Below are 21,833 nucleotides of genomic sequence, written 5' to 3'. Positions count from 1 at the left end.
TGGGATATTGCTCTGTAATGTATTAGCTCCCTCCTTCTGTTGTACAGCTTATATATGGCTGGTGTGGAGGAGTCTTGGTTTTATTTGGGATAGCATGATCAATGCAAACCTTCCGGATGCTCATTGAATGCATTTGTGAAGGATTCTGCAGATTGGCCTGTATAATCCTCCAGCATGGGTCCTTTGAAGTATTCCACCCCAGCCTTCACAAGTGCAAAGTCTGCTTTTGATAAATACTTTGTTTGCAGTGATTTCCTTGCCTGGGGGTGGGGATGGGATATGGATGTTCAGTGAAAGTTGGTTATGGTCAGATATTAACAATGGTGGTCTACCTCTGGTGTGGAACATAGAGTCCCCATGTTGCTGATGGTCAGGTCCAATATGTATTCCCCCTTGTGGCTGTGATGATTGGTCCTGCCATAGCACATGGATTCACAAATTGTAGTGGCTGTAGGGTGATGTTGTTGAGGCCTGAGTACTTCCCCCACTCAATATTCCTGTACCTGAAGTTAACCACTGTAATGGTGTATGTGAACACCTTCATATACTACACTGTTTCCAGGGAAGCCAAGTGTGGTTCCTGGATATGGGAGGGTAAGTCTGAACTGGTTGTGTTGTGTGTTACAAGTCATGTGGTCATGAAGCATGGTATAAAACATAACCTGGCAGTGCTGATGTGCACATGTGACCCTGAAGTAGGCGTCTGTTAATGCATATATATGCTATCCCCCATACTGACAGATAGTAATAGATGTATATACCTCTTTCTAAATAATGATGTCAGCACCCTATAAATACTGCAGGAGAAGAAACAGCACCCAGTAATTCAAATAGCGCGTTCTGCTAATGCGTCTTTCTCAAGTGTCATAGCATAGTTAAGTAGGGGTTTGAATCCTGCAAATGTTCTGTATGTGTGTTTGGGGGGGGCAGGGTGTGTGCAATGAAAGAAATGGCCCTTTTGGCAACTGGAAGAACACACTACATGATGTACATTCCTCTTTTGAAAGACTGATGATGTCAGCACCCTATAGGTATAGCAGGAGAAGGGAAACCTCCCAATAAGGTGACTAGCGCGCTCCACTAATATGTCTCTCTCAAGTGTCATAACATAGATAGGTAGGGGTTGGAATCCTGCAACTGTTCAGTGTGTTGGTGTTTTGGGGGGGTAGGGTGTGTGCAATTTTCTTGGCAAGAAATGGCCCTTTTGGCAACTGGAAGAACACACTACATGATGTACATTCCTCGTTTGAAAGACTGATGATGTCAGCACCCTATAAGTATAGCAGGAGAAGGGAAACATCCCAGTAATGCAAATAATGCACTCCGCTAATGTGTCTTTCTCAAATATCATAACATAGTTAGGTAGGGGTTTGAATCCTGCAACTGCTCAGTGTGTGTTTGGGGGTGGGGGTTAGGGTGTGTGCAATTGTCTTGGCAAGAAATGGCTCTTTTGGCAACTGGAAGAACACACTACATGATGTACATTCCTCTTTTGAAAGACTGATGTTTTCAGCACCCTATAAGTATAGCAGGAGAAGGGAAACCTCTCACTAATGCAAATAGCATGCTCCACTAATGCATCTCTCTCAAGTGTAATAACCTAGTTAGGTAGGGGTTTGAATCCTACCAATGCCATGTGTGTTATTGTCACACAATTTGTCAATGTGGGGTGGGTGTTGCTTTTATTATTGTATGACATATATTATAGCAGTAATTTCAATGCACACATGAGGTATGTGTGTGCCACATACAGATATGTACCTGTGACCTTAAATAGTTCCTATGTGTGAAGCCTGCCTCATGTGAATACGTGGAATTTGCATTACACAACTTTTTCACTGTGGTTTTCTGGGCAGGGGCTGGGGTTGGTATGTGAATATAGTGAGATTACTCTATGGTGTCATCTTACCAGTGAGGGATACACTTCTGGTCTGGAGCAAAGAGTCCACATGTTGGTGATGATCAGGTGCAGTATGTTTTCCCCTCTTGTGGGAGTGGTAACAAGTTGTTCCATAACATTTGAGTGTATGGATTCTAGGAACCTTTCGCCTAGGGTGTTGGAGCTACAGTAATGCTCCCAGTCTATGTGTGGGTAGATGCAGCTGGCCAATATAATGTTGTTTGGAGACACCTTCATATATTCATGTGTTCTTAAGTAGGCCAAGTGGGTTACCTGTGTTTAGGAGGGTGGTCTGTAGCAGGCTATGAACTGGAAGGCAGTTTAACCCACTGTTAGTTGCACGTGGATAGTCTGTGATGCCTCATGCTGTGGCAACAACCTGGGGGTGTGGGTATCCTTGTCATTTATTGAGACTCACCCTCCTTTCATAGTTAGTTACGTGTTTTGGGGCTGTCAAGCATGGTATGAGGTGTAACCTGGTAGTGCTAGGGTGCTCTTGGGAGTCTTGAACCTGTTTTCTGTTACTGCACAGATATCAACATTCTCCATGCTGAGTAGAGTTCGGACTGCATGCATCTTGCGGTTTACATGTCTGACATTGAGCATCATTACTTTCATTTTCTTATCCCCTGTGCTACCTATGTAAGTGGGTTTGTGTTTTTAGCCTTACCACCAGAATGCAAAGATGTGCAGACATTACACTTCTGTAATTAATAGTGTGTATAAACAACTACAATGACAATCACACTGTTAATGCATCAAGCATGCTGGGATATACACACAATGATATCATTACACTGTACTGTTAACAACATAGGTTCATAGGTTCATACTAGGTTATCTGCCCTAGGGCATTTATAAGCCTAGCCAGAGTGTGTTTTGCTTTCGCCACCCATTTTAAATTAATTTTGCTATGCCCTTTTTCGAGGTTAGTATATTGTGCCTCTGTCTAACAGTGACACAGAAGTGATACCCGGGGTAAACCTACAATCTCCCATCCACTCATCAAGATTCCTCTTGAAGAGAGTCAATGAGGGATTCTGCCAAACTGGACTGGAATTTTTTTCCAGAGTGAAGGGAGCCTCTGGGTTATGAATCTGTGCCTCCAGCATGTCCTATTTATTTCAGTGCTGTGGTTCAAGTCTCTCGAGTGCGTAGCTCGATGGGATTTGGATTTTCTGAGGTGCAGCATGTCCATTAATTCTGGGTTGGACATGGCTTTATACGTCAGGCACAGATCGCCTCTGAGCAGGCGGTATGCCACTGAGTAGAGCTGGAGTTTCTTTAAAAAGGCAGCATATGACATCTGTTTGAGCCCTTTGATCCTCTTGGTGAGGTACTTTTGGGGTCTTTCCAGTTGCTGCAGGTGTCTGGTAAGGTGCATCGCAAAAGGGGCATTGTACTCAATTATAGGCCTGATGAGGGATGGGTAAAGAGGCATGATGACCTCCCCTGATCTAGATGTGAATCCCTTCATGATTAGGTGGGCTATATAAAATGTTTTTCTAAACACTTTGGCCACGTGGTTGTCAAATGAGAGATTGCTATCAACTTGGGTCCCCAGGTCCGTAATTACTTCTTCCGTACTTATTGGATTACCACCTATGTGGTAATTTGTGGGCACTTTGTTTTTGCCAAAGGGGATGACTATATACTTTTTGGCGTTTAGCTTGAGGCCATGGCTCTGGCACCAGTTGTCTGTTTCTATGAGGCCCTTTTGGAGGATGCTTGTGTCGGCTGGAGAGTCGATTATGGCACCCAGTTTGCAGTCATCTGCGAACTTGGTCAGCCACAGTCCGTCCGTGTTGGCCTGTACCTCCGAGAAATATATACCGAACAAGAGAGGTCCCAGGACTGAGCCTTGTGGGACGCCACTTGTAACTAGTTTGGAGTCTGACATGGCTCCAGCAATTCTAACCATGTGAGTTCTGTCCTTGAGCCAGTTTGCAACCCATCTAGTGACATAGGGGTTTATATTTAAGCTGGTGAGCTTATCTATAATGCCCGAGTGGGGTATTGTATTGAAGGCTTTTGTGAGGTCCAGGTAGGCTGTGTGGACCACCTTCCCCTTGTCAATGGCCTTGGTGACTGTTTCAAAGAAATCAACCAGGTTTAAGAGGCAGGATCTGCCCTTAACAAAGCCAAACTGGGTAGGATCCAGTGTCTGTAGGTCCCCAATATCTTTATTTATGAGGTCCATGATGATCCTTTCCATAGTTTTGCAGACCAAGCTAGTCAGGCTTATGGGGCAATAGTTTCCAGGATCCGTTGAGGCACCACCTTTGTGGAGAGGGACCACTGTTGCTGTATGCCACTCTTTGGGTACATATCCTGTAGTAAGGCTGAGATTGAACAGTAGTTTTATGTTTGGGTTTAGCTCTTCTTGGAGTTCATGTAAGATGCAGCCCGGGACACCGTCTGGTCCCATTGATGCTGTGTTTTTTTGCTTTGGAGAGGGCAGCTCTTACCTGAGCATCTGAGATGTCAGGGCGGCAGCACTCTGCTGGGATAGATATTTGCCCTTTTGGTTGGGAGGGGGTGGAGTTTGTGCTGAACCTGTCAGCTAGGATGTTGGTAATGTCTGTGGGTTCGGTGTATTCTTTGTCAGTTTGGACTAATTCTGAGCATATCTGGGAATTCCCACCCAGGTTCCTAACATAACTAAAGAAAGCCTTGTGATTATCCTTAGTGTCCTGTGCAAGTTTTCTCTCGAAGCTGGCCTTAGACGATTTTATGAGTGCCCGTAGTTTTTTGCTAATACTGATCAGAGATGCCTTCCCTTTTTGGGATTTTGCTCTATCATGTAGTAGCTTCCTCCTTCTATTGTATAGTTTGTTTATGGCTGGGGTCCACCAGACAGGACATCTGCCTTTGGAGGATTGGGTCTTGGTTTTATTTGGGATTGCATGATCCATGCATTCCTGAAGGTGTTCATAGAATGCATTTATAAAGTATTCTGCAGTCTGGGCCGTATTTTCCACAGGCCCGGGGGCTTTGAAGGATTACACCTCAGTTTTGAGGAGTGTGAAATTTGCTTTAGAGAAGTTTTTCACTGTGGTTTTCAGGGCAGGGGGTGGAGTCGGGATGTGAATATCCAGTGAGATTAGTTTATGGTCTGATCTTACCAGTGAGGGATACACTTCTGGTCTGGAGCATAGAGTCCCCATGTTGGTGATGATCAGGTCCAGTATGTTTTCCCCTCTTGTGGGAGTGGTAACAAGTTGTTCCATAGCATTTGAGTTTATAAATTCTAGGAACCTTTGGGCTAGGGTGTTGGAGCTACAGTAATGCTCCCAGTCTATGTTTGGGTAGTTGAAGTTCGCCCAATATAATGGTGTTTGGAGAGACCTTCATATTTTCCAGTGTTCTCAGGAAGGCCGAGTGGGGTTCCTGGCTTTGGGAGGGTGGTCTGTAGCAGGCTATAAACTGGAAGGCAGTTTTACCCACTGTTAGTTGCACATGGATAGTCTCTGATGCTTCATGCTGTGCCAACAACCTGGAGGTGTGGGTATTTTTGATGAATATTGATACTCCCCCTCCTTTTGTGGTTCGGTCCAGGTTTTGGGGCCGAAAAGCATGGTATGAGGTATAACCTGGTAGTGCTGGGGTGCTCTCGGGAGCCTTGAACCAGGTTTCTGTTACTGCACAGATATCGATGTTCTCCATGCTAAGGAGAGTTTTGAGTGCGTGCATCTTGAGGTTTAGACTTCTGGCGTTGAGTAGCATTACTCTTAGTTTCTTATCCCTTGTGATACCTATGGAGATGAGTTTGTCTTTTGAGCCTTGCCTAAAAAGGGCACTATGGGGGTAGCAAAAGCCTTTGCCAATATCTGAAAGCCCAGGGGTGACAGGTGCAAGCTGTCCCTAGTGAAGCATTGTGGCTTGTCGAGCATGTCATCCCAGGCTGACAGGTATTGGATCCCCTTTGAATGACACCAATACTTAAGCCAATTGTTGAAATTTATCATCTTGTCTTCATATTGTGGCATCATTCTTGGTGAGGGTAAGATGCTACTCAAGGTCAGGGTCATACCAGCCTGGGCTACGTGCTCAGAGAGCTCCTCTATGTCTCTTTTCATGTAGTCCAGGGAGGTATGTCTCAGGTCATTCACACCAGCATGGACAATGACTGAGTCATATTTGTACTTGCCTTGGAGTGACCTGAGTGCTTGTGTTATGTGGTGGATCCTAGCGCCCATCAGGCAGCTTACTGTGACATTGTCCTTGTTCAGCCTGGTGAGCAGGACATTAGTGTGCCTGATGATAGAGTCACCTATTACAAGTGTATCAGGTGTGTTGTTTAGCCTTAAGGGCTGTGACTGTTCGGCACACTGGCTTTGTGAGCTATGTGTTGCACATGTTTTGTTTTGGGGTAGCGGTTGCTTGGGTGACTGCTTTGGAGGTCTCTGCTGCTTAGGCAGATTTTTATTTAGAGCCTCCGAGTATGTTTTTGTGTGTTTATGTGTTTGGTTTGCTGTCATGGTAGGTCTATGTGAGACTGGAATTGTAGTGAGTGTGGTTTCCTTCTCCTCCTGACTGGTTTTGCCAATACTGAGTTGAGAGAGCTTAACCTCCAGTATGGCTATATGGTTGCATCTCTCACACATGTGTTGGAATTTATTGGGAGGAGGAGAGGGTTGTCTGTGTAGATTAGGCAGTTGTAACATTGCCTCAAGATTACCAGCTTCACCAGCTGGACCGGAGAGGAGATTGACAACTGACCTTTGGACATGTTAGAATAGTATTGGGAATTCCTTTATAATTGAAAAAAAGGGCCAATGGGGAATGAGGTGCTCAAGGGTAGTTTGTGAGGGTGTAGTGCTTTTAATATTTTTGTGCTGACTTATATAATTGCTTTAGTGAGCAAGTGCCAGGTAACTTAAATGCAATGTGTTACACGTAACTTAAATGCAAAAATGACAAACAGTAACTTTCTTTCAAGTGAAACATGATAATATTACTACAGTTCTATGTAGTCATCCTGTGCATCAGCACCATGTTATCCTGTTCCTGCATCAATGTGACAGATTGCAGGAGGTGGCACAGTTTCTTCATATGCACAGGGTGTGTACTTGGTATGCCTGAGTCTGCCACTGATACATCCAATCGACATGTATGTGTGTGTGTGTTAGTGAGGGACAACAGTACAACATGGGGCAATGTTGATGCGGTGTGTGTGTGTATGTGTTAGCCTTAGGTGTTAGCATTATGCATGTGTGTATGCATGCACACAGTTCCACCTCATGGCTGCCATATACGGGTGTTTGTGGACAGCCACAGACTGTACCTGCCAGGTCATACAGATCACTGTCTCTGGCCATGGACATGGTACCTGTGCCTGGCAGGGGTGCTACGGACAGTATCAGGTACTAAGCCAGACTGGGTACTGTCATCAGAAGCAGTTGGTTGATGACTGGACACATGTCCCTGCTGTTACTGTCCAGAGCCACATGCACGTGGTCTCCTAGGGCAGTCTGATGACAGCACAGACCCAGCATTGCTGGGGCTGGTACTGGCACTATGGGAGTGGCTGCGGGTTTGTTGTCATCTATGACGACTGCCAGCTGCTGATGTTGCTGGCATACGTCCACGTCGACGCCTCAACCATCCTGCATTCAACAGATCTAATGTGTCCCCCCAACATCTGTCAATGACCTCGCCGACAGTACGGATGGCAGCCGCAACATCACGCATAGTGTCATTCATAGCAGTGCGATGTGCTCTAAGCTCCCTCATACCCTGTCTGATGTACCGTTCCATACGTCCCTGTGCCTGCATTACAGCCCGGAACATAGCTGAGGTTGAAAGACCTCTGTGGGCACGTCTGACAGGGGCAGTACGACCATGGATGCTCCCACGAGAACCCCTGGACATCTGCCTGTGTGGTACCATGTCAGGACTCTGGCCATGGCTGCTGTGAGGGGATGCATGTGCCACTGATACCACATTACCCTGGTCAATGCCCACTGTATGCTGTCCCTCAGCTAAGGACATTGGTGACAATGGATGTATCGGCAGGATGACTGTGCGCATTGATGGGGTTGACTGCTGTGTACTGTCGATTGGCTAACCAACAACAGACCATGACACACCTCCCTGTGCCATTACACATCTATCATCATTATCACTATCCCCAGCAGTGGCTTCAGGTTCCCTGCTGCACACCACCAGAGCAACACCAGAACCTGTGAGAGGAAGACAAGAAACACAGTTTACAATGTGTACACAATGTTACCACAGATGCACACGGGCACATGCACACATGGGCACATGCACACATGGGCACATCCACACATGCACACATGCACACATGGGCACATGCACACATGGGCACATGCACACATGGGCACATGCACACATGCACACATGGGCACATGCACACATGTACACATGCACACATGGGCACATGGGCACATGCACACATGCACACATGGGCACATGCACACATGGGCACATGCACACATGCACACATGGGCACATGCACACATGCACACATGGGCACATGGGCACATGCACACATGCACACATGGGCACATGCACACATGTACACATGCACACATGGGCACATGGGCACATGGGCACATGCACACATGCACACATGGGCACATGCACACATGCACACATGGGCACATGGGCACATGCACACATGCACACATGCACACATGGGCACATGCACACATGCACACATGCCCACATGGGGCATGCACACATGCACACATGCACACTCCTCAGTACATGAGATACAAACACACACACACAAACACACCTGCAATCCAACACATACCAATACTGTTTGAGGGTATTATTACTATTATTATCATTATTACACACTCACCAGCATGGATTGGCTGCCTTGCTGTTACTCCAGAGGGATCTGCACAAATAAGACAGTTATTGTCAGTGGGCACAACTGTGCCATTGATACTGTGAGTATGATACAGTACAGTAGTACAACAGTTGTCTTTCACAGGTGTACTGCTGATATTGAGAATATAAATCTTGCACAATAATGTCCAGGATAACAGCTACAAACACAGTACAAATCTCACACATGCATAAACTACCAGTGCAGAGAACAGTCAACTACAGCTATGGCATGTTACCTGCACACTCCATGTCCACATGCTGGGTGGCTCCAGCCTCCATCTTTACACACATCTGTGGATGTTGTTGTTGTTGGGCTGGAGCCACAACACTTAGGAGGAGCTCCTCCAGTCTGGTGAGGGGGGGTGTATAGGTGCCCCACCACCTGTGGCAAGCTGTTGCCTGTGGATATCAGATGCATGCTGACGGACATTTCTAATTAAATCACTGCAGTGATGGCATACCTGCTCATATGTCCGGTTATGCATGCCTATGTCATTTACCCGACAGACAAGGTCTTGCCACAGTGCAGCCCTCTCCTGCTGGTTCTGGCTGGTCCGGGAAAAGAGTCTTGAAAAATCCCACACCAGGCTCTGGTGTATCTCCTCATCCTCTGCTGCTGAATAGTAGGGGTTGCGCTGATGCACTGTCGCCCTGGAAGGAAAAGGAAAATATGTGAGCAAGTAACATGGCACACATAATACTCTACTGTACTGATATCACTGAACTGCCATATATAGCATCTGTTTGTCTATCAGCGGATACACATGTAAATTACCACATATCAGTGCTCAGCCAACAACTGCGTGACAGTGCCTGCCACACTCCTTACAACAAACTAGTATACACCAGCACTCAGCACACTGTTTGAGGTCCAATGCACAACCTCACACTGGGGGTATGTATTAAGGTAATGGATGGGAATATTGTCATCCCATGCCATGCATGCAATGCACAGTTACAATTTCAATGGTAATGCACCCTAGTCTTTGCGGCCATACCCCTACCTACACCGCAGTCATATACACGGAACCACAGCACAACATATGGCAATGTAGTATGTTTGTATCCCAATAACTGACACATATTTCTCTGGTCTCACACCAAGGACACACACTACCATGACAGACACAAAGTCATGCTGAGCAATCACACCATTACAGACCTTGCACACAGTCAGTGGCACACTCATTCCACCTCACATAGTTGGTATTGCAATGAGTACATGTGTGTGTGCATTGTGTCATTGGTAGGTAGTATGCTATTGGCCCCATGCCTACAGCAGCATACTGTTAGCAACCTTCAACTACATATGTATGTCCAGCCTTCACTAACAGTTGCAGTATGTCCCTTGCCCTATGCACATCTTCATATAAATATAGATACAGACTGCTAACACATATGGAGGGTTCACAGTATGTAGATTATTAGATTATGTACTTTACATTACCTTTGTTTCTGACTGCTGTTTTGGATGGCTTGCTGCTGGCTGGCTTGCTGCTGGCTGGCTTGCTGCTGGCTGGCTTGCTGATGGTTTTTCCTTTTTATTATTTTTTTTGGTCTCTCTATCTGTCTCTCTCTCTCTCTCTCTCTATCTCTCTATCTCTATCTCTCTCTGTCTCTCTCTCTCTCTCTCTCTCTCTCTCTCTCTCTCTCTCTCTCTGTCTCTCTCTCTCTCTCCCTCCAGTTGCTGCAATGATATTATTGCATGTGTGGACTGGGAGTACAGGCTGCTTTTGTAGGTATCTGCACATGTGCATGTGATGGCCTCTGCACAAATTGTTAGCCAGCATTTACTAATTGCATGCAGCCTGCTGTGTGGTAATTGCAGTTCTCACTGTGATTTCAGGACAGTGCTATAAAATGTTAGGTTAGGTAGGCGTAGCCCTTTCAGTTTTTCAAAGTGGGGACCATGCTGGTTTGCTGTGGACACTGTTCTGTGAGTGTAAAGGTTGGTATGTCTCCCATATCTAAGGCTGTGTTGTAGGCACTGAAATGCATGTTGTACTGAAACCTGACTGTTGCTTCTTCCAGTTCATTCTTCTCAGTGTGTGTGTTAACTGACACCTAATAATACTAATACTGTTTACATGGGAGTATGTGCTTTCCTGTGTGACTTGTGGATTAACTGGTATACAACAGTAGCTCTTGCAATTTGTTGCTATGGCTTCACTATTTAGCCTTTACATTCACTCCTTGAAGGCCTGCTAAGTGTCTCTACTGGAATGTGCTTCCATGGCTTTCCTATGTTCCATTTACATTCACTCCTTGTAATGCATGATATATTTCTTTCAGCCGCAATTCCTTATATGTTTGGTGTGGTTTGGTGGTACTGCATGCAGTCTGGTAAAGCCAAGGTGTGGGGTTTGACACCTACAAGGGTATCTTATTTTGCTGCTGAGCAGTAGTGGGGCCTTGTACTTTGTACTAACAGTTATGAATATCTAGCACATGCAGTGCTTGTAAACTGCTATACTGTCCTTATTTTATTAGATGGCTACATCCTTTGATATTTCTGGGTTGTACTCCTACATGAGGGTGTGCTTGTGGAAGCAATTGTACAGCTATTCACAGAGTGTGTGACAGCAGACAGAATGATGTGCCTGTGAGTTTCCGACACTTGCAGGCCTCAGATACTCTCAGGTGTATATTTTAGAAGCCTCAGGGAATGGTACATATCAGTGGGATACACCCGTGATATATTTCAGATATTCTGCAGTTGTGACTGTGGGGTATTTTGAGCATATGTATTACTACACCATTTCTGACATGCAAGTAGTGTGTACTTTTAACTAATTGAGAGTTACCATTACGTGGGTTTCCACACCTTTCTGCCTACTGTTAGTACATTTCACAGGGAGTCAGTGGGGCACAGTTAACATTTGTTTGCAAATCAGGAACATCCCTGTAAATCAGTCACAGTTGCGAGGTCTGGCCTCTTACCTATTCAAATATGGCGGTGTTTATCCTGCTCTGATAGTGTGTGTGGTTTGCAAGGTGCTACTGTCACATTATTACCTACTAGCATGTCTGTTTCTCTTATCACACTAATGTAATGCAATTCCACAAGAATTGCCAGTAAAGATACAAGAAAAGCTTTGTGTAATAGCCTTCCTATATTCCCTTTACATTCAGTCCTACTATTTCATGATATATTGCTTTCAGCACAAAGCTTTTGTACATCAGTTATGGCTTAGTGGTAAGTCATGCAGACTAGTGTTTCCAAGGTCCTGGGTTCAAAACTAACAGAGGAATTTTATTTTGCTGCTGAGCAGACTACAGGCCTTGTCATTCAGAGTGACTAAGGCACTTTTAAGCAGTTGTAAGCGGGTTAGCGCTGGTTTGCGCGGTGCTCACGCATGCACACTGTCTCTTAGCTTCGCGCACACACGCTTAGCTAAGCGCACACAAGCGCACACCCGCTGACTATTGCTTAAAAGTGCTTACTCTCGCGCACACCCGCGCTAATTTCTTTGAAAGAAAAGAAAATGGGGAGATAGGAAAGTGGTGAAAAAGGGGGCACAAAGAGGGTAGGACAGTAGGAAAACAAGCTCAGGATTTGCAGGAAAGATGTGGGAAAGGCCCATAGCTGCCCATTTCTTTATCAGCAACAGCTGTGCATATGTGTGTAATTTGGTGTGAAATTTGAAACCTTCCACCCCTGAGAGAGGGGTGAGGACAACAAAATATGTTGTACAGCCAATTGTAATTACCAGTTGACATGTCCAGCAGACATGTCTGCAAAATGGGCAGCTATGTATGAGGCGTAATTTTTTTGTGGCAACAGAGTGCCCTTTTTTATTTATTTTTCAGGTGAGAGTGGAATGTGAGGTACAGGAAGTAGGTATATGTGGGGAGGTAGGTTGGGGAGGTTAACAGACAAGACAAACAAGTTGCATACAGGGGCGGAGTATGACACATGTGGGGGGTGAACACAATTGACAGGGACGGATGTTTGGATATCGCGAGCCCATGAGCCCACAGATGGCAACAGTGGAACTGAGATCCCCACCCATGGGCAGTTGCCACTGTGCCTTCACTGCCCAGAACGGGGCTGTGCTGGGGGCTGTGTAGGATGGGCAGGTACACCCGTGAGTTGCGCCACCCATGCCTCAAGCTGGCGTAGGGTTTCAAGCACAGAATGCCTGATCTCGCTACTCACCACAGACCGGACACTTTGAAGGGTGAGTGGACTTTCTCCTCCGGCCACGCTTGCAGAGGGGGGATGAGCCCCATCCCCTGCAGCGCTTCCACCCGAAGGTGGCACAGGGCCACCGGAGCAGGTTCCGGCCTGGGCACTAGTGCCAGGTGCACTTGCCAGCTGAGGTGGGAGAGGTGGGTCCACTGGAACCCGCCTTCCCTGTTGTCCTATGTTTAGCAATATTTTATGACATTTTGGGTTAGTAACAAACAATACCTTTCAAAATTAGTTGTAACAGCATGCATCAGTATTCCCATTAACCAAACACCCATGAATTCCAAACATTGAACAGCAAGCATAACACGTGCATATTTTGAACAACAGTACACAATCCAACAGCATGCAGGGTTGATTGATGGCAACAGGCCATCAGGTTTGGATATGTGAACAGGGCACATCCATCAACGTACATGCAAATATGTATGAACCAACAGGACAAATGTCCACAGGAATTAATTGTGAATACACATACCCAGTTTGGTGTGGAATGGCATTATTTGTGAAAATAGGGTAGGGTGAAGAAATATTTCATTAACAACTTCAACTACCTGTACATATGCTGTACATTTCTAGTAGCTGCAGATATATATACCCTACAGGTCTTAGTACAGTTTCCTATATGTAACCTTAGGAATGTTGGTGATGGGAATGTTACTGCTACATTAATATACATTGCATTTTTATTCATACACGTTCATATCTGGCTGTGTTCAGGTACAGCATCCTGCTACATTTGATTTATATGGCTCTACACAACTGTGGATGTTCAGTATTTCATACAACCATACTATTTCCATATTGCAAGGGTACAGCAACATATCCAAATTGTGGGACAGACACATTCCAGCTTCAGTACTTTATTACAAACATTCACTCTTTGGTTGTGGCTGTCTCATTCATTTCATTATGTACTGACTGCAGTATAACTTTATTCAAGACTTATTATAGCTTTATTGGTCGATTCATACCTCTTTCTCACACTCTCACTTGTTTTATTTTTACAGTTCAAGATGGTACTTAATTCTAGGCATTATTAACATTTCTTACTTGGTTACAACAATCCTTTCCAACAGACTCACTTGTTTCACATGGCAGATTTTAAAAGGGGATGTATTTGACACAATTCTATCGTGTTTAGCTTGTTTACCAGTAATTTTCAGGCTGAAGCAAGTTATCTGATATTACAATACAAGTGGAAAATCTCTATTTCAGACTTGTTTAATTTTTATTTCTGGATTACAGGCTAAATCACTTGTCTAATCATACAGTACTAGCAGAATCTTTCTTCTAGTGCTATTTGAACTTTATTAATATGTCACAACACTGAACTCTTTTACAAGCTGTCTCACTTATATTCTATGACAATTGCAGCAAAATAATTACTAACCTGCCTGGTGGCGCAACCGCACCAGCCTATCATCATAGGCTCGCCGATTCACGGAACGCACACCTGCAGCTGTAATATAAATGAAGTAATATTGGAACATACATCTCCATAATATCAGCTAGGATAACTTCTTACATACTTAATTACATGGATACTTACTCAATAGTGGGGCGTTGGGCATTTGCCGGGCCTCCTGGATCCAACAGTTCAGTTGGTCCTGCTTTCGTCTCTTCAGGTCCACATGGTGGTCACGGACCTGTTCACCAGTCCTTGGTATGCCTGTGGCACTGGTGAGATCATGTGCCAACCGGTTCCATGCCTCTGCCTTGTACGCACCCCAGAGAACCTGGCCCTGCATGAGTTGAGCCTCATGATCGTGGACTAGGAGCCAAACCATATATTTGGACTCCTCAACACCCCACCTCTGTGCTCGGAAGCGACTGCCCTCTCCTACACCTGCCATCCTGACTGGAAATAGGTTCCACAATCAGTTATGCTGTGTATTCCCACCTATGGGGCTTATATATGCCGTTTTTCCCGCACTTATCTGTGATTGGCCATTTTGGAAATGTATCAGCTTAAGAAAACCTGCTTTGTCATGCTTCTATTTCTATTCATTCCTATATATATGCTAATACTGCATTCCTCAGTACAACTGTCATGGCTTAGTGGTTCAGTACTTTGACTATGATGCACAATATCCTGGGTTTGAGCCTGGGCATTGCTATTTTTTTATTTTACTACTGTCTAGACAGGCTAGGAGGTATGTCTGTGTAAAGGCGGCTTGGATACAGGTTGCTCAACGTTGCCCGCCGGTAAGCCGGTTGGCATGCTGCGCAGCTCCGTGCAAATGAGTTACGCTGGTTAACGCATTATTTGGCTATGAGCATGCATATTACGCTGTGTGAAATGTTGCTCAACTACGGGCACACAGTTTCAGCATATTAAAGCGCTGCTCAACTCCGGGCACTCATATTACACCTGTTAAACCACTGCTCACCTGCGGGCAGTCATACTCAGCTTGTTAAAGCGCTGCTCAGCTATGGGCACTTATAAATTTTTTTTTTTTATTGTGTCAGATTTCTTCAAAAATACATGGCCCATTTCATTACATTTTACTTAAATTATAGTTTTATATATATATATATATATATATATATATATATATGTATATATATATATATATATATATATACACATATATGTCAGGGGATTGTTTCGTGCTTATTTCACTAAAAATAGAAAATTATGTTGTTGGGGCTCGAACCGTGACTACCTCCTCTTTGGCCGATATCTCTACCACTACGCTATTGCTGTTTGGCTTAATTTGCATATTTAGATCTTATATGCTTTTCCAATGACTGCTAACTGTGGCTGAGCAAAGGGCACACCCACCCAAATGAGCGCAATTACGGGCAAACATTTTTGAAATTATAAAAAAAATTAAACTGTTGATATTTACATTTTACATTACAGTTGGGTTTATAGTCTGTGGAGGCATGTGTGCTGTTGTGTTTCTTGACATTTCCGCGGACTCGCTCGTGGGAGTTTACTTTCAGGACTGTGACTCTTCTGGGGGCATGTCCCTTTGCAGAACTCGCTTTGTGGACACGCCCCCTACTTTCCTACATGGACCGTGTTAGCCTAGGGTGTGATTCAGCATGCCCTCATGAATATGCATGACATGCTGACGTCACACCGTTTAACTGCAGCCTCCATTTAAGACATATTAACTCTTACACGGAGGTTTTGTGAATCCTGCCCAATGTTTTCATGGAGAACATAACATTTACTACAGGTTTAAAAAGACATGGCCTACTAATTTACAGATATGCAGACAGACATGCACAGTATGTTTAACTGTTATGTTCTGGTGTGTATGCATTTTTATTATATGCTGGAGTCTTTATTGCTGCTTATCGAGAAAAGCTGTTTTCTAGACTCTAAAGGTTAGAAAGAGGTATTTTATACACTTCAAGGATTGTAACAAGTTATGAGCAGTTTACAAATCATAAAGCATTATCTTCTTCCCCTGTCATACTGTATTTTTATTTAATTGTTTTTTCAGTTAACATTAAGTAATGTGCATTCAGTTACAGAATAGTGTAGTAAATTCACAGAAAACCATTGTTTGGTTTCTGTTACATGATGTACTTTTCTTTTTCTTTGAATCCACATAAAGGTCAGATTTTTTTTTTATTTTACATTTGTTTACCAGGGAGGTCCGACTGGACAAAGCTGTCCATTTTCAGCAGAGGCTCAGGGAGAAAAGCTCCAGAACAATTGCTAACATACTATGCATAAGATATTTACGTGAGCATTGTGGTTTACACAGTTATAAAATATAGCAGATATATGATTGCATAAGATATTTACAAAAGCATAATGGTTTAGATATACAATTAAAAGTACAGTAGGTAGTAACATATGATTGTTCATACAGTATGTTTAGTAGAGATAATGTTGAAGATGTACTAAAGATAAGACAAGAAAGGAAAAACTAAAAAGCACTAGCCAGATTGTCAAAGCAGGAGAATATAGACAAGTTTATGTGAGATTCATTGACATTTTAAGGGAAACTGTGAAGACTGTGCATAAAACACACATTACTATCCAGAATTCATACCTCAGTCTCAACCTCTTAGAGCAAAAAATCTGGACAAAGATTAAAATGATGGGGGAACAAGTAGGGAAAGATTTTAAATATTGCTCTTACAAACTTAGAAAGTTGATAGAACAATAGGTTTTGCATTAGCATGACATTTCTGAAGGATGTGGACTCCAACTCAAATGTTTATCATTATTTAATGACTTCAACCCTCAGCTAATTGGCAGAAAAGTACAGATTTTAGGAAGAACACACAAAAAATATGAGGCAAAAATCTGGACATTCTGCGAAAATCTGTTCAGTTGAGAGGTATAATGGTGCTTACTGCAGTATTAAGTTTTCTTTGCATAAACATGTACAAAAGCAAAAAGCAACTAGTTTTATGTATTTATTTTTTGTTGTTGTCCAGGTTAGCATGATGCACATGTTAATCATTGGTGTAGCTGAAACACATCAGAAAATGTTTTTTTTTAATCCCATATCTGACACTTTTTTTTTTGTTTGTTTTTGTTCAGTAACATCATTGATAGAAGATATGCAAGATATTGACTACAAAGGTAGTAGTAGCCCATCAGAGATTTTAGGTTGTCTTATAACTTCAAAGCCAATGTGTCAGACAAGAAGCGATCATTCAGATATAGTAGCAATATGATATAGTTCATTACTGATGGCAATTCGTTTTCAGAATTCTTCACGTTGTAGGTTTTGCATCATTTTAAGATGCAGATAAAATAAGTTGAACTGAGCAGTGTTAATGGTGGAAAAGCGAGATGTCAGTGAAGAAACTAATGAGTCATGATAGGGAATATAAATACTTGTTCTGTAATAACTCTCAAAATCCACGCCTACTGTGTTTGCTCGGTGTGTCGACTGCAAATCCTTGGCAACACTAACTCGATACTAAATTTATCTGCTAGTGATTTTGCCTTACTGAGAATGTCATTCCTAAAGTGTTCTTCAGCATGTTTGCGGTGCTCCTTGAATATTTCAATGAGTCTGTTGATGTGTTGTTGAGCCTCTACTATATCAAGTTGAACAGACTGAAACATCTGGGCAACAGGCTCAAGAACTGATGAGTAATTTGCAATAATGAAGAGAAAATAAGAAACGTGCACGAAGAGCAAGCGCTGAGTAACATATGTGCATTTTGTCTGGTTTCACCAGCAGAGCTCTTCTGAAGATCAGCCAGGCAGTCACATATTTTCTCAAAGTTCTGACTAAACACACAAATGGATTTACATTTTTCAGTCCATCATGTCTCACACAAAAGAGGTATATTTGGTGCCAATGCTCATCGTTTTGGGCTGTCATGGAAAAAATAATCTTCTTGATAACACCAACAGCACTACTTATTTCAGGAACATCATTCAGATCATTGACTACAAGGTTTAGTCTGTGAGATGCGCAGTGGATAAAGGCTGTTTTTGGATACTTTTCACGAATCTTTGCCTGACCACCATTCTGGATGCTTGCCATTATGGAGCAGCCGTCATAGCCTGTCTGAGTAATTTTTCCAGGTCTAGGCCGCACTTTATGCATTCAATGACAATGACATTTGATACAGACTGTGCATCTCTCACAACAATGGGAACAAAAACCGCAAACTCTTCTCGAATACAATCATCATCAACAAACCAAATGCTCAATGACAACTGCTCAATGTCTGAGATATCTGCAGTTTCATCTGCCAATACACTAAATCCAACTGCCCTGTTTGCTGCACAAACAATCTCCTTTTGAAGTACGTGTTCGTATTCTGCCAACAGCACATTTTGCACCCTAAGGGATGTGTACCAAGCATTTCCTGCAGCTGTTTTACTGTACTGTTTCAGTATTGTGTCACCAGCTTCAATACAAAAATCTAACAAGAAACACAAATTTCCACCAGAGCCTTCTTTTCCACAGAGAGGAATGTCATGGGTTGCACAGTAAATAATGGTAGATACAATTGGTTCCAATTTATGTTGGTTCTCTGCAATTTGTTTTGCTACTGCTGCATCTAGCTGTGGAATAACAGCTGTTTCTGGCTTCTGTCGTGTTCGTGTATGAGAAAAATTGGAAGCATCTTCAATAAAACCTTTGCGCCATGATGACTGCATGTGATTTCTTGCAAGACTCATTGAAGGCATTATATTTTGTGCACACACTAGTGATGAAGCTGCCTTGCAACACACGGTGAAGTGACTGAGGAAATAATACACAAGTTAAGCAGAGTGGGCCTTTCAAGAGAGGAGAAAATGCAAGCCACGGTGAGTACTGAGACAACCAACTATATCTGAATTGTTTGTGTCTTTCAGCTTTTCCCAGTTAGGGGTCGCCACAGCGGAACTCCGGTCCGCTAATGATTGGCAGTAGATTTTTACATGCTGGCTTGCCGGGCCTAACGCACAACCTTCAATGAAGGAACGCCCGTTGACGCATGCCGTCACACAGAAGACACTCTAACTGAGAATCGAATGGGCAACGTCTAACTGTGAGGCGACAATGCTACCGCAGTACCACCACCCATATAGTTGGTTAATAAATAATGACATGCATTTCAGTTTCAGACTTCATATCATTCAGAAAATTTAATTCTAACATAAATCCTTTTGTTCTAGCAACTTTCTAATGTGTCCCTAGTTTTGGGCCTTTATCCCCAACATTATAACAGATTTTGTCCAGATTTCTTGTGTTAACAGATTGAGAGGTATGGTGTGTATGTGTGTCTGTATGTATGTATAAGAAGGAGGAAGCATACCCCTCAGCTGTCGAGGTTTTTGGAGAATGTCCAGATTTTGCCCCATAGTCCTCCTAAAAAGCATTGAAGTTGATAAATAATGGCAGACATTTGAGTTTTAAATGTCATATATTTTAGAAAAATGCATACTAACATAAATCCTGTTATTCTAGCAATGTTCTATGTTCATGAGAGCAATATTTATAATCTGCTCCTATTTACTTTAGGCTTTGATCAGATTTCTTGCACTTAGAGGTTGAGGTGTGTGCAGTGGCGGCTGGTGACTTCAAATCAAAGGGGGGTGGCAGGAGACAGCTGAATGGGTGGGGTCAATGGGAAGGGGTGTGTCCAAGTAGAAAGGGGAGGAGCTATGCTCAAAACCACAAAAGCTAACTAAGTACACTGCCCTAGGTGCCAAACCGTCATTATGAGAGTCCAATCAAGACAAAATAATGTGTAGAAGAATAAAAATTTTTCAATGCATTGGCTGCATGACAGCTTACTTAATATCTAGATGGAAACAAAAAGGTTGTGAGGCATGAAAAAATAAATTACTTTTTAAATACATTAATGGAATGCCAGTCAAAATCAAGTATAAGTTAAACAAACAGCACTCAACTCAAACCACTTCTTGCACTGCAGTTCTAATTATAATTTATATTCAGCTTTATTAAAGTACCAAGTCACATGCTGAAAGTAGAAATCTCTGATGCCCCCACTTCTAAAAATGTTTCTTATCCAAAAAAAGACCTGCTGCCTGACAACTATCTACTTGTTTCATGGGGAAAACATGATCAAAGTAAAAAATGAAAAGCAAACAAGAAATAAGCTCACGATACATTCCTTAAAAGGATTACTGTACAGGTTACGGACCACACAACTGGCATTCTGTTTAGTTTACGGGTAAAGCCTGCAGAGATGACTGGTAGTCTCCAAGTGTAATGAGCTTCTTAAAATAATGTAATCCTGTCCTTTATTACAAATACTGTCATATGCATTTCAATATCCAAGGCTTATACATTATCTAGTTAAGTATTCTCTACATGGCAACAACAGAAAGGCTTTCAATGTTGGCACTTCTTTAACAGTATGCTTATTAAAGCTTACTTGCATCTTACGATCTCAGCCAAGCTTACCTGATGGTCATTAAAGTATTGCTACTTAAACACAGAGCAACAGGCACTTTGAGTAATAAGCATAAATCAAAAGTACAAAAAATATGACAGAAACCAGACCATTCTGAAAAAATCAAGGACAGATGAAAAGCCCTAGTACTTGTGTCTACCTTGGATGGGGGAGGATACTCTGCACATTTACACTGCATAACTACTCCTTGCCTTGCTTCGACACATCCAGAGTCACTACCTGGGGGAGTGGGGTGCAACAAGTATGTCACAATTTGAAATGTCTCTGGCTGACTGTGATGGCCCTGACACATTTGTTATACCTCTCAACCTCAGAGCAAGAAATCTGGACAAAGCCATACAAAGAAGTGGGACAAAGGCCCAAAAATAAATACAATTTTTAAATATTGCTCTTATAAACTTAGAAAGATAATAGAATAGGTCTTGCATTAGTATGAATTTTCTGAATAGTATGAAATCTGAAACTCAAATATTTGTCATTATTTTCTAACTTCAGTCTTTAATGATTTGTCACTAATTTTCCAAAAAAAACACAATTTTGCCAAAAAAAAACCACAATTTTATGAAACATGGACCAAAAATATGATGTAAAAATATAAAATAGCCACACAATACAGCTGGGAACCTGTCAAAGATGGGACACTTTAATATTAGTACTGCTAACTTGAGCAGCTGACAAAATAAAAGAATCTACATGCATTTCTGAAATAAAAGTAATCTATAACTCTGATTATTACAGTTATTTCTTAATTATAAACCCTCCACGTTTTCTTCCAAAATTGCTATTTTGCGGAGGGATTATTAGGGGGAAGAGCAACATTTTGAGCCAAAATAAGGGACAGTTGAGAGGTTTTGCTATGCCTAATTCTATAAAGCAATTTATTTGCATGTACCTCTCAACCTGTTAATTCAATAAATCTGGACAAGGCCAAATATATTGGGGGAACATATAAACAGTACTAAAAATTGCTCTTGTATAAACTGAGACAGTTGATAGTACAGCATGCAT

Source organism: Protopterus annectens, chromosome 11.part0 (assembly GCF_019279795.1).
Source record: "Protopterus annectens isolate FY-2018-M chromosome 11.part0, PAN1.0, whole genome shotgun sequence".
In the NCBI taxonomy this organism is placed as follows: Eukaryota; Metazoa; Chordata; order Ceratodontiformes; family Protopteridae; genus Protopterus; species Protopterus annectens.
Note: the sequence above shows the minus strand (reverse complement) of the source record.